This window comes from Mauremys mutica, chromosome 4 (genome assembly GCF_020497125.1).
Source record: "Mauremys mutica isolate MM-2020 ecotype Southern chromosome 4, ASM2049712v1, whole genome shotgun sequence".
Classification (NCBI taxonomy): domain Eukaryota; kingdom Metazoa; phylum Chordata; order Testudines; family Geoemydidae; genus Mauremys; species Mauremys mutica.
Genome location: NC_059075.1, coordinates 27,420,499 through 27,436,102, shown reverse-complemented (window position 1 = coordinate 27,436,102; position 15,604 = coordinate 27,420,499). Strand labels below are relative to the sequence as shown.

General features: G+C 41.5%; 1 protein-coding gene across 2 annotated transcripts in view; it reads left to right on the top strand.

Moving 5' to 3' along the window:
• Window positions 1-15,604, top strand: part of C4H14orf132 (chromosome 4 C14orf132 homolog) — a 59,492-nt gene that overhangs the window by 19,624 nt on the left and 24,264 nt on the right. Inside the window, exon 1 of one of the 2 annotated variants that reach the window (XR_006579237.1) lies at window positions 11,552-11,641. The exons of the other annotated variant lie outside the window; for it this stretch is intronic. The gene's annotated coding sequence lies outside the window, so the exon portion shown is untranslated. Of the gene's footprint in view, window positions 1-11,551; window positions 11,642-15,604 lie in introns of those variants that run through there. 2 annotated transcript variants of the gene reach the window in all.

Below are 15,604 nucleotides of genomic sequence, written 5' to 3'. Positions count from 1 at the left end.
GGGTGTGTTATCTCAGGCTTTCCAAATCTACTAAAATGAAAAAATATTCAGCACATGGCCAAACAATATTAACTATAAAAAGGCTGAGAGGATTCATAGTTGTATGACTATAAAATCAAATTGAAGATTTCTTTTGTTTGTTTTTTGAAAACAGTGGTGGGGGAAAAAACATTTGAAACAATTAACGCTTTCTCCCTTGTAACCTAAAAACAAACACTTAGCCTCAGACCTTCCAACACATCCTCCCCAAAAACATGGGCACAAGACCAATTTTATAACAGCTCATTTAGTCACTAGATATTTTTTAAAGTCAAACAAAATTGTTGATAGTATACATTCTTTTCTAAATAATGCAATAAGTCCCAATTCAGCAAAGCTGACCTGCTTAAAGTTAAACGTGTTTATGTATTTTGTTGAGTCGATGCCTGGTATAGGGGACTCAGTTAAACAAAATAAAAGAATATAGCACCTGCAACTCCCATTAAAGTCAGTGGGACTTGCGTATACCTAGCACCTCAAGATCAGGACCATTTTCTACAATATTTGTTTTCAACACATTGATAAACTTCATTTAGAATAAGACCTTTGTGAGCTCACCCGAACAAGCTCCTTGCCACAGGATTATCAGTCTAGGAGATTTATGTTACATGAAAATCCCACCCAATTTGCAGGACTTTACTCATGCCACCTCCAATAAAATAGACAGATTCATGAAATGAACAGATGCCCACTAATTACTCCTGCCAAAGATCAGGTTAAAAGGGCCACCTAGTCCACCCCTCTACATTAGCTTGAATTAATTATCCCTGACCTATTCCTGATAGATGGGCATCTGATTATCTCCAGTGAAGGTGATTGTCCATTCTCCCTTGTCTGCTGGTGCTACGGTATACTGGCTAGTGCCTTAAAGTATTATCATAAATCATTAAAACTAAGCTACAGTTGTTAAAATGAATGAAGAGAATACATGGGATGCAATATATTTGCATTTATAATTGTTTGTGTATTCAGTAAGCCACAATAGGTCACTCAGTTATTAATGTGAATTAGGAGATACGTGACGCAACTAACTATTCCTTTCCCATCCACAACTCCAGCTAGTGTCAAATTAATTCAGCCCATGTCTTTTAGGGTTGTTAAATGCATTCCCCATTAAAGATGTTAAAAGCATAATCCTATGTAGGATTCTGTTTGCCTGTTCCTGAGCCTTCCCTTTAATAACATTTTGAATTCTACCTCTACTCTTGCAAATAGGGCACTTCCCAGAAGGCATCAGGAGTGACTAAGTGGAGCAATCCTTCAACTGACAAAATCAAGGTTCTTGAATATTTTTCAATTTAAATTTCTCTTGCAGTTTTCTAAATGACAGTAAACCAGACTCTTTGAACAAGGCCCATATCACTGTAACCAACCCTCCTAGCAATACAGTTCCCCATCCTTTCTTCAATTTGGTATTGCCTGGGAGCATTTACTTAATAACCTGTCTTAAATTATTCCCTTAGGTCCAAATTTTACTCTGTTACAATGCACAAATACAGTGTAACACCATAAAACCCATTAGAATGACTCCAGATTTACACCATGGTAACCTTTTGTTAATTTTCCGAACTCTCCAGACAGCCAGGTTGATGGGCACAGAGATGGGCCAAAGCGTTAGTAATGGCATATTTCTATATCGCAAACCTGTCTACTGATCTCAATGCGATGCAGCGTGTGTGTTCTTACTATCAGAAAACCTCAGAAGTGATAGGATGTCACCTCATATTGTTACCATTTACGGGCTAGGCTGTATCAGCCCTAATGCCATTGTGCAGGGGAATAAGTCTCCCCCAAACCTCCCACCGCCCCTATAGGCCACCATGTTAGGGCTATGGGGATCAAACAGTTGTTTACCTGATGCTATGCTAAAGGTACATCTACACTGCACGCTCCATACAGCAATGTGTAACAATCCTCCCCTCCCCCCCAGCATGGGTATGAATAGCAGTGTAGACAGTGAGGTGCTGCTTAGGTGCAAAAAGATATGTCAGACCCTTAGGGGATGTACTCAAGTACGTACTCTGTGTGGCTTTCTACACACCAAAGAAGTGCCCCTCTATCAACACTGCTGTTTTTAGCAGTGTAGTTTCCTTCAGCTGTCTCCCAGCTGCCAGAGTCTTTCCCCTCACGGGGACCTGCAGGAGAGGTGAAGGACTCCAGCAGCAGGGAAAGGGTCTGGCAGATCCCTACTGCCAGGACTTTCCCTGCTTCCTCCCCCTGCCAGAGCCTTTCACTGACAAAGCTACGTGCTACAATGTGGATTTAGCCTGCTTTTCACTGTGGCATGTAGCTACACATACCCTACACATTGCCACAAGAGGTCTGCAGTGTAGACATAGGCTTAAGGTATGTACCCTACACTGTTCTCTACACACCCACCCAAGCAGTGCCTCCCCCACCGGCATTGCTATTTTAGCAGTGTAGTGTCCCGTTGCCAGAGCCCTTCCCCACCACAGGGAGCTGACAGAGCCTTTTCCTGCTCTAGGGACAGACTCCGGCAGTGAGGAAAGGTCCGTCAGATCCCTGCAGCGGGGACAGGCTCTGACAGGGGGAGGCTCCAGCAGCTCCTGACCTGCCAGGATTTTTCTCGCTGTCTCCCCTCTGCAAAAGCCTTTCACTGCCATCTCCAGCTACACACCGCAGTGTGGACGCAACCTGTTTTTTGCTGCAGCATATAGCTACACATGGCCTACATGCTGCCATCACTGGTGTTCAGTGCAGACTTACCTTAAGGAGCAAGCGGGCAGTCAGGGGTGGAAAGTTGGTGGAGCTTTAGCTCTGTCTCCCACCACCCCCATGTAGCAGCCAACAAAGCTGCACCCTTTCAAAGAGTGAAATAAGTGCCCCCTGTTCCCAAGAGCAATAGGGGAGCACCAGCGAAATTGTGCCTCACTGATGCACCGTGCCCCTTAGGCTGCCCCTGGATCTTCCCAGCTCCATGCCACCCCTAACTGCAGGCTAAGTGCTATAAACACAAACTAGCCTTAGGCTTTTAGTGGGAGCAGGAACAGGCACTGCCTGCACAGAGCTAGTTACCCATCCAAAGAAAAAAGAGTCCAGTGAGACATGTTATAATTGTCACATGCATAAAACATACAGCAGGGTTTGTAAAATATGCAGGGGTCATGAGCAGATATTCTGAACATGCACATTGCTGCTAATCACCAGCTCCGGTCACACACACTTTGCCTTCAGCGCTCAATTATTTTATTATTTTTGGCATTACTGTTTTCCATCTGAATGTAGTGTCCTCTCACAGCTCTGCACCTGAATAATCAGTAAATGCAATGAATCATTTGTACACAGAAATTTAAAAAGTAGAAGCTTAATAAAGCAAGTAATCAGCACTCAGCAGGTAGCATAGCCCATCATGAATGCTGGATGTTATATGATGAATTGGAAAATTGAAATTATTAAACAAAGGAACTAATGATCATCATTTTTATTTTTTCCTCATGGATGTAATAGACCCAAATGTCAGACTGCAACACACCAAACACATCTGTTTGCAATGACCCGTGTGTGCCTTTTTGCAGGCATGAAAAGAAAGGCCACAGCGCTACATATTTTCCCTTAAAAATTCTCTCCTCATTAATTGATGGATCATTTTAGAAACTGCTTATTAGAACTTGTTGGGAATTTTCCATCTGAATGATTTTTCAATGGCGAAAACAATTTTGATAATAGTGAAATTTTCTGTGGAATTTTTTTTTATTTTTGTCAATTTTTGTCAATTTTCTGTTGGGAAAACTAAATTAAATATTTCAGTTTGTGGAACTGATCTGAAGTGCTTCTTTTCCAGTCAGTTCAACACTAAACTGCATCTCTGTATAATGCTGCATTGCCTTATGGGTGTTGTTAATGCAGATGTCTGATGCCCCCATTTTCTCCTATGGGCCAGACCTCTTGTCTGGACTACACTTCCTATGATGCAACATGGTCTCCCTTCTGACTGAACCACTTGATGCATCATGGGAGGTGTAGTCCTGCCAGGGAGCCCAGCCCTCAGGGGAGAATGGGGCCGTCAGACACATGAAAAATGGTGAAACTGTAAGCATGTAAATTTGATGTGCTAGTTACAGCAGTTAGTGCTGTTCCCAAGGTGGTGCTAATTGAACTGATGCAAATATACAGAGATGTCCTGGCAGAATTAGATGTTACACAAGCTGGTCAAAATACCTATGTTAACTATAGCTCCACTGAAAACAGAAAAATAGCTTATGACAAATGATAGAGGATAATATATCATGTAATATAACTTAATATAATACATGAATTAATATAATTAATTTTAAAAGTCCAGATTTAAGGGGATCTGTGCAGTCAGAAGTGCACTATGTTGACCGGACTGTGTTACCAGGCTCTAATTTAATTATAAGTCAATAAGAAGAATAACTGAAATTGGGAAAATGGTGAAACTGTAAGCATGCAAATTTGATGTGCTAGTTACAGCAGTTAGTGCTGTTCCCAGGGTGGTGCTTGGGGGGATGAGGCGGGGCACGGTTGGGGCATCTGGGGAAGAAGCAGGGCAAGGGATGCGGCAAGGGTGTTCAGTTTTCAGCAATGAGAACGTTGGCAGCCCTAGATGGAAATTGTGACTTTCACACAGCAATACTGCTTATGTAGTCTCAAGATTAGGGATCTGTTTCTCTTGGATTTGTTATAACTGTTTTCAACTTTGGCCTCATATTTTTCATTGTCAGTAATCTTTCAATTTCTTTTTGTTCTTCTTTCCACTTAATAGAGTCTAACTCCTTGCATCCCAAATTTCTTTTGAATCTATTCATCCAGACAATGCTGTGTCTGTAAGACCACAGTAGTGAGCATTTTAGAGCTTACATGCTAAAATATTAAAAGTTTAATAGGGAGATATCTATTAATTTTTTCCAAAGTGAGACTTTGCAAAGTGAGACTATATAGCAAATTTCTCCGAAAATGACATTTGAAAAGGATACATGCAATGCTCGTATCAGTCAGTTTGAAACTGTGGAGGATTAAAATGTAATCCATAGATATGTAGTGCTCGAGAGGTCATCTAGTCCAGCTCCCCATGCTGATATACCTAGACCATCCCAGACAGGTGTTTATCTAACCTGTCCTTAAAAACCTCCAAAGACTGGAGATTCCACAACCTCCCTTGGAAGCCTATTCCAGGACTTAACTGTCTGTATAGTTACAAACTTTTTCCTATTATCTGACCTAAATCTCCCTTGCTGTAGATTAAACTGATTACTTCCTGTCCTACCTTCAGTGGACATGGAGAACAATTGATCACTGTCCTCTTTATAGCAGCCAATGCAAAGACCAATCAAGGCCCAGTGCTCTGAATGGGCATCCACATTTCTAAGTCTGAATGAATATCACATTTCCACGCAAATACACTGTACTCCGTACATATATATTTCTAGACACCTTGTCCCTCCCCCATAACCCGTCTCATGATTCTGTAACCAAGGCCCCAAATTTTACAGATGATCAAGGCCACGGTTCATTTGAATCGACCTCTGGCTTAGATTGTTTAATTTTCTGAATTTTAACTCAGCGAGAACTGTGGTTTGCAATAGTATTTGATATACAAATGAGAAACTAGCTGTCTGCTGTCCGCAAAACTAATCGTGGTTCTGCATTTTAACAAAAATGGAAAAGTGATTGCAGCTCCATTATTTTGATGATTTCTGTGGATAAAAACAAAAAGTGGTTTATTTGGATGCAAAAATCTTGCCATTCGAACACAAAGATTTGCAGAGGTGGGAGTATTTCTGATTTAACTCATGGTGAAACTTCCTGTTTTCAGGGGGAAAAAAGCATTTGCTGATATATATGGCTAAATTTCACTTCTTATCAAATCTAGAGGTTAAGACCAAGAGTAAGAAGATCTGGGTTTTTCTATTCCTGAACTCCTGTTTCTGCTACTGTCTTGCTATGTGACCTTGGACAAGTCATTCTATTTTATTTAATTTCTCTGGGCCAAGTTAACCTCTTGTTAATTGTTAAACTCCATTGATTTCTTTGGGTTTATGTGTAGGCCGAATGTGATCCTTAGGAGCTGAGTTTCTTTTTGCAGATGTAAAATGAGGATAATATTTCCCTACCTTATTCAAATGGAGTTTGTGAGGCTTAATTACAGTGTATGCATCAAAATGAAAACTGGTAAAGTGGTTTCACACAGCTCAACAAAGAGTGTAATGACAGAGTACAGTTACAAAGGACTCCAGAACACTTTAACCATCAGGCAAAGAATTTCACACTTTAAAAAGTTAATTATTTGTTCTTACAATCAGTGTGCCTTCCAATTAATTATTCTCTGTCTCCTCACACTGCATTGATAAAAAAGCTAAATCTGAAAGGGCACAGTCCTTTAGTGTATTTTGCACACAAATTTGATCACCTGGGCACACAAGCAATTTTGGGCAGAAAAACAGTGCATGGGAGGGGGCTCAAATTTGCTTATCTATAAGTTGAATACACCTAGTAAAAATCAGATCAATATTTTTATTATTTTTGCACTTTTTGGTGATGCCAGCATTGATTTGCACAGGTCAGTAAATAATGTATGTGGATAAATGTTTGTTATAGACAAGGAAAGGAAAGAGATATTATTAGAGCCCTGCACAGATACAAAATTTGTATCTGCATTCAGTCCGCAAACACGGTCCGTAGATATCCAGAGATTTGCAGGGCTTTATATATTATGCGGTTGGTGGCTATTTTGGTTGTTTCTTTTTAATATAGTGTGGATATATTAGAAACCAGGGAACATGCGTGATGAAAATAATGTTAGGGATGATCAGTTCTTGAGCCCAATCTATTTCTGCACAGCACTTACTTGAAATTCAGTAATTTTTGCCGCTAAGGTCTTGACTTCACTCGAGTGTTAGCTCAAGGTGTAATTCAAATGCTGCCCATAACCCAGCTCCTAGCCATGCAAAACAATCTCTAGTTCTAAAAACTCTAGCTGGCTTGTCAGGGGCTGTGGGTTGAAGCTTGAGTGGGGCTGATGCTGCCAATACAAACACTCAGGACCGGCTCTAGGCACCAGGGTTTTTTTTTTTTTTGTGCTCTCGGAGTTTTTTTTGTCTTTTTTTTTTTTTGCTTGGGGTGGCAAAAAACCTAGAGCCGACCCTGCAAACAGTCTGAGCTGCTCCAGTATTATTTTGCAGTATGGCCAATGATACTCAAGCTAGGCTAACACAAGAAGAGATAACTTGAACTACTCTGCATTGAAGACATACCCTAAGACTTTGGGCTTCTATCATTGTCATCTTCTGGTGATTATTCCCCTCTATTCGGCACTGGTGAGGCCACATCTGGAGTATTGCGTCCAGTTTTGGTCCCCCCACTACAGAATGGATGTGGACAAATTGGAGAGAGTCCAGTGGAGGGCAATGAAAATGATTAGGGGCCTGGGGCACATGACTTACGAGGAGAGGCTGAGGGAACTGGGGTTATTTAGTCTGCAGAAGAGAAGAGTGAGGGGGGATTTGATAGCAGGTTCCAAAGAGGATGAAGGTAGGCTGTTCTCAGTGGTAGCAGATGACAGAACAAGGATTAATGGTCTCAAGTTGCAGTGCGGGAGGTCTAGGTTGGATATTAGGAAACACTATTTCACTAGGAGGGTGGTGAAGCACTAGAATGGGTTACCTAGGGAGGTGGTGGAATCTCCATCTTTAGAGGTTTTTAAGGGCTGGCTTGACAAAGCCCTGGCTGGGATGATTTAGTTGGTGTTGGTCCTGCTCTGAGCAGGGTGTTGGACTAGATGACCTCCTGAGGTCTCTTCCAACCCTGATATTCTATGATTCTATGATTCTCCTCCTACTTCTCTAGTTGCTCCATCAGTGTGTCCTTTGGAGAATTCTCATCATCCCCCACCCCCAACTTTCTGTGTGGGTTCCACAGGGCTTTTTCCCTCTACACCTCATCATTGGTTAATCTCATCTGCAAACACAAATTCAACTACCATCTCTATATGTTGACAACTCACAGATCTACCTCCCTACTCCAGACTGGAGCCTGTCCAAACTAAAATCTTGGTCTTTTGTTCTAACATCTTCTCCTGGATGTCTAGTCATTAGCTCAAGCTCAACATAGCTAAAATAGAGTTCTTTATCTTTCTTCCCAAACCTTCCCTTCCACCTCCTTTCTCAGTCACTGTGGACAACATCATCGTCCTACCTGTTGCTCGGGCCCCTAACTTGGGCATCATTTTTTACTTTAATCTCTCTCTAGGTCCTCACATCCAGGCTATGTGTAAATCATGAAGATTTTGTCTGCGTAACCATTTCTCTGGCCTTGACAAATGCAGTCTTGCTCTGCTCGGATCCACTCTGAATGCTGCTGCAGAAATCATTTTCCTAGCTCATCAGTTGGATTATATCATCCCCCTCTTCATATCCCTCCAGTGGCCTCCCCTTTTCTATCACAACAAACATAAACTTCCTGTCTTCACTTTCAAAGCCCTTCACAACCTATCTATCCTCTCTCATTCAGTATGGATATGGCAACTTCCTCCTCTGATTGTCCAGTAATGCCAGCCTCCATTGTCTACTGTTAAATCTTCAAACGACCACCTTCATGTTTTCTCCCATGCTGCATCTCATGCTTGGAAGGAGCTCCCCGTAAACATCCACAAAGCTACCTCATTTTTCTCCTTCAAATCGCTCTTTAAAACTCACCTCTGTCATGAGGCCTACAAAAAACTTGACAGTTCAGCTGTGGGTGTGCCAAGACCACTGCCTGTCATGTTGACCAATATTGTCTCATTGTTTCCACCCTTGTCTTTCTGTCTTCATCTGTTCTCTCTTGCCTTGTACTTAGATTGTCAACTCTCTGGGGGCAGGAACCGCCATTTTGTTCTGCATGTGTATGGCACCTAGCACAATGGGTTCCTGGTCCTTGACTGACTCCTAAGTGCTACGGTAATACAGATAATAGTTAATAATAATAATAAATAATAAAAAAATCAATTTGTAGTCCATCGAACTGCAAAGGGTTCAGCTTGTTAAATATAATCTTCATGAAATTTTATCCCATTGGCAGAAATGCTGAAAGCTCGTGAGTAATATGTTCCCATGCATATAGCCAAATTCTTCTGAAAGCTGTTGACCTCCTGTGGATCCTCTCAAAATGACCTCAAAATGTCCAGTGCTCCGTAGCTGCTCACTCATAGTCCTGCTACATGTTGTATGGACTGACCATATTTTACTGGACAAGTTGGATCACATAGTGTTTTTTCATATATCCCAAGCACATTTGCTTTGATGATAAACTCTCAGTTTTTGCTCAGGAAAGGAAATGGTTTGTTCAAAGTATTAGCTGTTGGGGCAAAGCTGAAGAGACAAATAACATGCACTAGAAAAAGATCAGTTACACCAACTGAGCTCAGTCTCTTTTTGTCATTCCAGTTTCCTCATGCTCATCCCTTTCCTCCTACTCTGGGTTAGCCAAGTAATAACCCTCAAAGGAGTTAACCAGACTGGCAAATCCAGTTACCTCTTTAGTTTTAATCACCTTGTCTCAACAACAATGCCAGGGAATTATCCAGTTAATAAAGTTGCATTTAGAAGAGTAATTCTTTTGTAGATTTATTTATTTGTGTGAGATTTCTTTCCCCTGAAACAGTCTGAGTTTCAGTAATTCTTCATCCAACTTGCTGGCAGCACAGAGAACAATCACTGCCAGACTCTTATGAATGCTCACATCATTGCACCCTTTGTGGAGCAGTGAGAAAATGCTAGCTTTTCATTTATCAGTCCTGAATTATCCACTGGCACCACATGCATATATCACTATATCAACCAAGCACACATCAACTACCACGTTACTGCCTCCCTTTTTCCAGTTTTGTCTAGCTAGCCATGCTGCAAAAACACAATAAATTTGTAATGATTGTGTACTGAAGGTAAAGATGGCTTCATGCCCAAGGATTTGAATCTGCTTTCGGATCTGGATTTCAAACACCACCAAAATACAGGGTGTTCTGATCTGGGTTTCTGGATTGGCTCATGACAAAGATGGGACTAGGGTTGCCAGGTGTTCGGCTTTTGACCAGAAAGTCTGGTTGAAAAGGGGACCTGGCAGCATCCGTTCAGCAGTGCTGACCAATCACTAAAAGTCTGGTTACCGGAGTAATCACAGTCAGGCTCCCTGCCAAGAGACAGGAAGAGCAGCAGTTGCTGCTGGAGCCTGGAGGAGCTGCTCTCCGCTCAGCTGCTGAGGGATACAAGTGGCAGGCTGGCTCCTGCACACAGCTCCAGCCTCTCTGGCAGAGAGGTAGGTACGAGTGCTGCCACCGCCTGAGAGGGGGATCCTGTGTGTCCCCACTCTGCTGTGCTCCCGCTCTGGCCCCTCGCTCAGGGTACCAACCCCGCCAGCCTTGCTGTGCTCCTGCCCCGACCCCTCCAGGGACCAACCCCCTCCTCCACCCCACTGTCCCCTGACTGGGCAGGCAGGCAGGCTCCATGTCAGCCCAGCTCTGCAGGAGGCAAGTGAGTCCCTGGATAACAGGGAATAAGTGACCGTGGGAGGTGGGAAGAAGAGTGAGTGGGGGCAGGACCTGGGGGAAGGGGTGGGACTGGTTTTCAGCAGTTAGAAAGCTGGCAACCTTAGATGTGGCACATTTGCAAAGTTCAGATTCAGAGTATTACTATTAGTTATATAGCACCCAAAAATGTGCCAGGGTCTATATATTAAGACAGGTCACTGTCCTAAAGAGCCTGCAATCTAAAACATAAAGGACAGACGAGGGACTATGGGGCAAGGAACATTGAATCTTCAGGATGTATTTCAAACATCCTTGAAATTTGAGGGATGTTTGAAACTCAGTGTTTTGATTTACTCCAGTTTGAAATGATCTCATAAAGGATATTAAGGAAGTTCTCAGTTTTGGCTACATGGACAAGCTAGTTAGCAAGTGCTGTCTCTGGAAGAATTAATTCTTCTTATCTTCTCTCTGCTATAGTTTATTTTTGCATAACAGAGACATCTCAACAGTCATTTAATAGTGACTGGTAAAAGATTCACAATTTCATCTCACATGCTAACTAGAGGTTGTCAAATTTTTTCAGACAAAACATATTTCCATCAGAAAATGCCGTATTGTCTAAAGGAACCTATTACAACAAAATTTTCTTTAAAAAAATGGAAAAAATAGTTTTGATAAGGCCAAATGTTCTGATTTTTCATTTTGTAATATTTTCAGCTTTTTTAAAAATCTGTTATCAGAAAAAAAAATTCAATTTTTTGTTTCAAAATGGCTTTTTGACCTGAATTTTCTTTTTTTTAACTTAAAATATTGAAATCAGAATGAAACATTTAGATTTGATCAAAACAGAATGCTCTGATCAACCCAAAATGTTTTGCAGAAAATTTAAATGGTTTTGCAGAAAGGAAATTCTGGTTCCTGCACAGCTCTGTTGCTAACATTGTGCATTTTCAAAGATTTTAAAGCAGTTGGATACATTTTAATTATGTTGAGCTCAATAACTTAAATGTATCTATTTCCTGATAGGCACAAAAGATGTGGAACCTAGAGCACTGCTGGAAATCAGGCTTTCTAATGTTCTTCTGTTCTTCTGATCTATCAAAGAATAAAACATCTTTGTAGGTAAGCATTGCCATGGCATTGCAAGGAGCACCAAAAAGTTAGAGATCAGGCATGATCCTTCCTATTGGGAAACGTATTCTGGATATCTTGGTGTCTGACTAGATTTTTCAGGATGCTCATCTTCTCCATGGGATAGTCATAGACTCTGTCCTACCTAGGCATTGGGAGGATATGTTGAGATGGAGCACGTGCACAGACCCAGTATATGTAGCAATAATGGATTTCCAATCTCCTTACTGGTGCAGTGCCAGGATTTTAATTAATAATAATTAATAAACTAATATTGTAACAACTAGGGATCAACGGAGTTTGGGATCCCATTGACTAGGCACTGTTCAGACACAGAGTAATAGACTGTACCTGTCCCAAAGAGCTTACAAACTAAATAGACAAGACAGATAAAGGGTAAGGGAAGGGATATAATACACAAGTAGAGGAAGAAGAGTGAGTCTGCAAACACCATGTGAGTATCACAATTAAAAAAAATTATTTGGCTGGGATTTAGTTGGTGGGGGATTAGCTAGACGGAAAGACAAGGGAAGGGAGAGCTGTGAGGGGGCAGGGCAGGGCAGGGGAGAAATAGTAGGGTGAGAAAGGAGACGGGTGTGCAGGGCTGGTGGAGTGAGGCTTGGGTGCAGAGAATGTGAGGGAGGGAGTTGGAGCAAACAGCCAGTCAGCACTGGGGAGAGAGTGTCCAGCCAAAACACTATAAAGCACTCTGATTACATCATCAGTGTCCACCGGTCCCTCTGTGTCTGCTCCTGCTGGTATCCATTCCTTTGGTCCCTGGGACTGGCAGCTCCTCCCTGGAATTTCTTCCTCTAATTTATCCCTGTGAAATTATATTGCTACCTTGCTTAATAGCTGATCTTAAACCCATCCTTTCCATATGAAGATATACAACACTGATATACAACAGAGCGTCGCTCCGCTATGGTTGAGGCTGAGCGTCGCTTTCTCCTCTGGTATGCTCCTCCCCAAGCTCTTGGACCCAACCTTCATTCATTAATCGACACACAAGAACTACATTTATTTATTTATTCTTTTGACTGAATTTGTGGAACTATTTGCTACATTTTAGCTTGTTATGAAGCTACTGGCTTACTGAGAATGCTGCTCTATAAACTAATGAGAATAATGATAACAATAAAAATAGTTATAGTGAGACTAATAATTACTAATAACCTCATCTTTTATTAGAGTTGGACTGAACAACAGCAACCTACTACCCGGAGGGTTGTCTGAGATCTGTGGTCCAAGATCGTCAAAAGTGACTAGTAATAGCGGGTACCTCTTTTGGGGGGTGCCCAGTTTGAGACACGCTAAAGTGGCTTCACTTTCAGAGGGCAGTTGCTCAGCTCTTTCTGAAAATCAAGCAGTACTAAGGGGTTTCAAATCAGATACCCACAAACCTGAGGCTCCTAACATCACTAGTTAACTTTTAACAATTTTGCCCCTATGTATCTATACAGCATAATTCCAAATGACATCATAGTATTGATGCCGTGATTGGAATTATCCCATACCAGGAAGAGGAATGTTATAAAAACATGGCTTCCCTTACTGCTGTCATCACTTGATTTGCCAGTGGGCAAATTATGGGAGGTAAATGAGGAATATATGAATGGAAGACCTTGACTGGTGCATTATTTTGATCCTGATGCATCAGTCGTATTTATATATTTCTACCCTGATAGTACCTTGGGTCCAATCATGAATGGGGTTCCATTGTACTGGGCAGTGCACAAACATGGAGTAAGAGACCATCCCTGTCTTGCAGGGCTTACAGTCTATATCAGTGGTTTTCAACCTTTTCATTTGCAGGATCCCTAAAAATTTTAAATGGAGATGCGGAGCCCTTTGGAAATCTCTGAAAAGACTGGCCCAGATAGAAGTAAGGGATATAATAGAGAAGCAAAATTTGCTTATTTTCACAATGTTCCTCCTGCAGGTGTGAAACAAATCAAGACGTGAGAATTGTGTTGCTCTCAGGTCTTGTTTTTACTGTGTTTTCTAAGTAGTGTCATACTCAAAATCCATCTCATTTGATCCTGTGCTGTAAAGGTTCCAATAAATACCTAGATTAGATTTTTTTTTGGCACTGTTCCTTTTTTGAAACATGTCAGTTCAGTTCTAAGACAGATAGGCTACAGAGACGCTCCCTTGGTAATGAATCATCCTCTTATCTGCTTTCTAGAAACTTTCTGTCTTCGGGGTGGGGGAGTTTTCATATTGTCAAAAATTTCCAACATGCACAATTCTGTTTTTTTTAATTTCAAAATGACGTTTTGTTAGTTTATAGTAAAACAACATTTTAAAGAATGTGAAAGCTCACAACTGAAATGTTGCAAAATTATTAAAACAAAACATTTTGAGTGACTGAGCTAATTTCTTTTGCCTTTTTGATTTGTGAAAATTTTCAAGATTTCAACTTTTTATAGGAAATGTTTTTAAAATCTCGAGAATTTTCATGGGACAGGAAAACCACTTCCCACTCTGATCCACTTGTGACAGCAGTGCTCTAATTACAGATCTTGTTAGCATTTCCAGCGTGAATTCTTATTTTCACGTGTTCTTAACTAAGCTGGTAAACCATACACGTGTATTGTATTCCCTTGGTATGGGAATAAACATGTATTTTCTGCCTCGATCCTTCCAGTCACATTGCTGGAAGTTGGTGGTATGCCAAAGTCCAGGGCTTGTTGTAGGGTTTGTACAGGCCTCTAGGCCTAATTCAAAGTCCACTGAAGTCAATGAGTCTTTCCACTGACTTCAGTGGACTTTGGATCAGGCCCAATGTGAAGTATGCAGGGCCCCAACTGATCATCCCTAACCATCATATACCCATGATGTCCCTCTTCCTCCGCAGCTGCCTCCTGCCTGTCTGTGACACTCTAGGTTGTGGCAATTTCCCTTTTCCCTCAACTAGTTTGTGAAGTTCCATCAACACTCCTTGTTGACCCAATAAGCCTAGAGGAGAACCTACAGCACAACTTTTCAAGCAGGGATCAGAGCAGGGCAGTGTTCTACAGAGAAGCTAATGCAGACACTGCAAATGCTGGTGATTACACTGTCCACCTCTTTGAATTATTGTAACTGCATCACAGTCTAGTTCTCTTACCTCCACAATAGTACCCCAGCTATCTCTGTTGGACTCACCAGGGTGTTGGCTTGAGTACATTTGTTTGCTGTGACTTGTCAGCATTTGCCTACCAGCAGGTAAACCCCGTAACCTTTGAAACCAGAGACATAATTGTGTACGACAGTCATTAGTGGATAATCAGAAATCTGTCTGAAAGCATCTGTTTTAAGAGATTCCAACATTATTAAAGTTTAACCATACTATGTTTGGAAGTTAAATTACCATGCTAATTAGACAGTACAACTACTTCACAAGCCATAGGTCCATTTTCTTTAGGGTCACATGCATATTTCATGTGGACTTCCTAAGTAGTTGAGAGTTTGGCCTACTATTTCATGCAATCATGCATCTACAGCCTGCAGTGTGATCTGCAAGCACATTTCATATCATGTATGGGCCAAACAGGGAATAAGTAACCCAGGATACTTGGAGCTCACAGGTTGTTGCTATTGCGGAATAAGTGGATTCCACTTGCTTGGATCTCTTCTTTCTCAGAGCTGCCATACAAGTTAAACAACCACAGATTACATCACAGCTTCAGCTTGCTCTGAATGGCTGCCATTCCTAGAAACATTTCCAGATGATGTACTTCCTGAAATAATAGCGTGAGTGGGGAAAAAGTGAGGGGGCCTGAGTCTCCTCTCACTTACACATCTGTAAATCAGGTGTAAAGCTATTGAAGTCAATGTTGTTATACCAGTGAAAAATCAATGTGAGAAGAGAATTGGAGCTTCTGTGTCCAATGACTTGAAATCTCATAGGTAGATCAGGTATCTGGAGTGGATACCTGCCAGCAACTGGTGTCTCCCACTCATCTATGC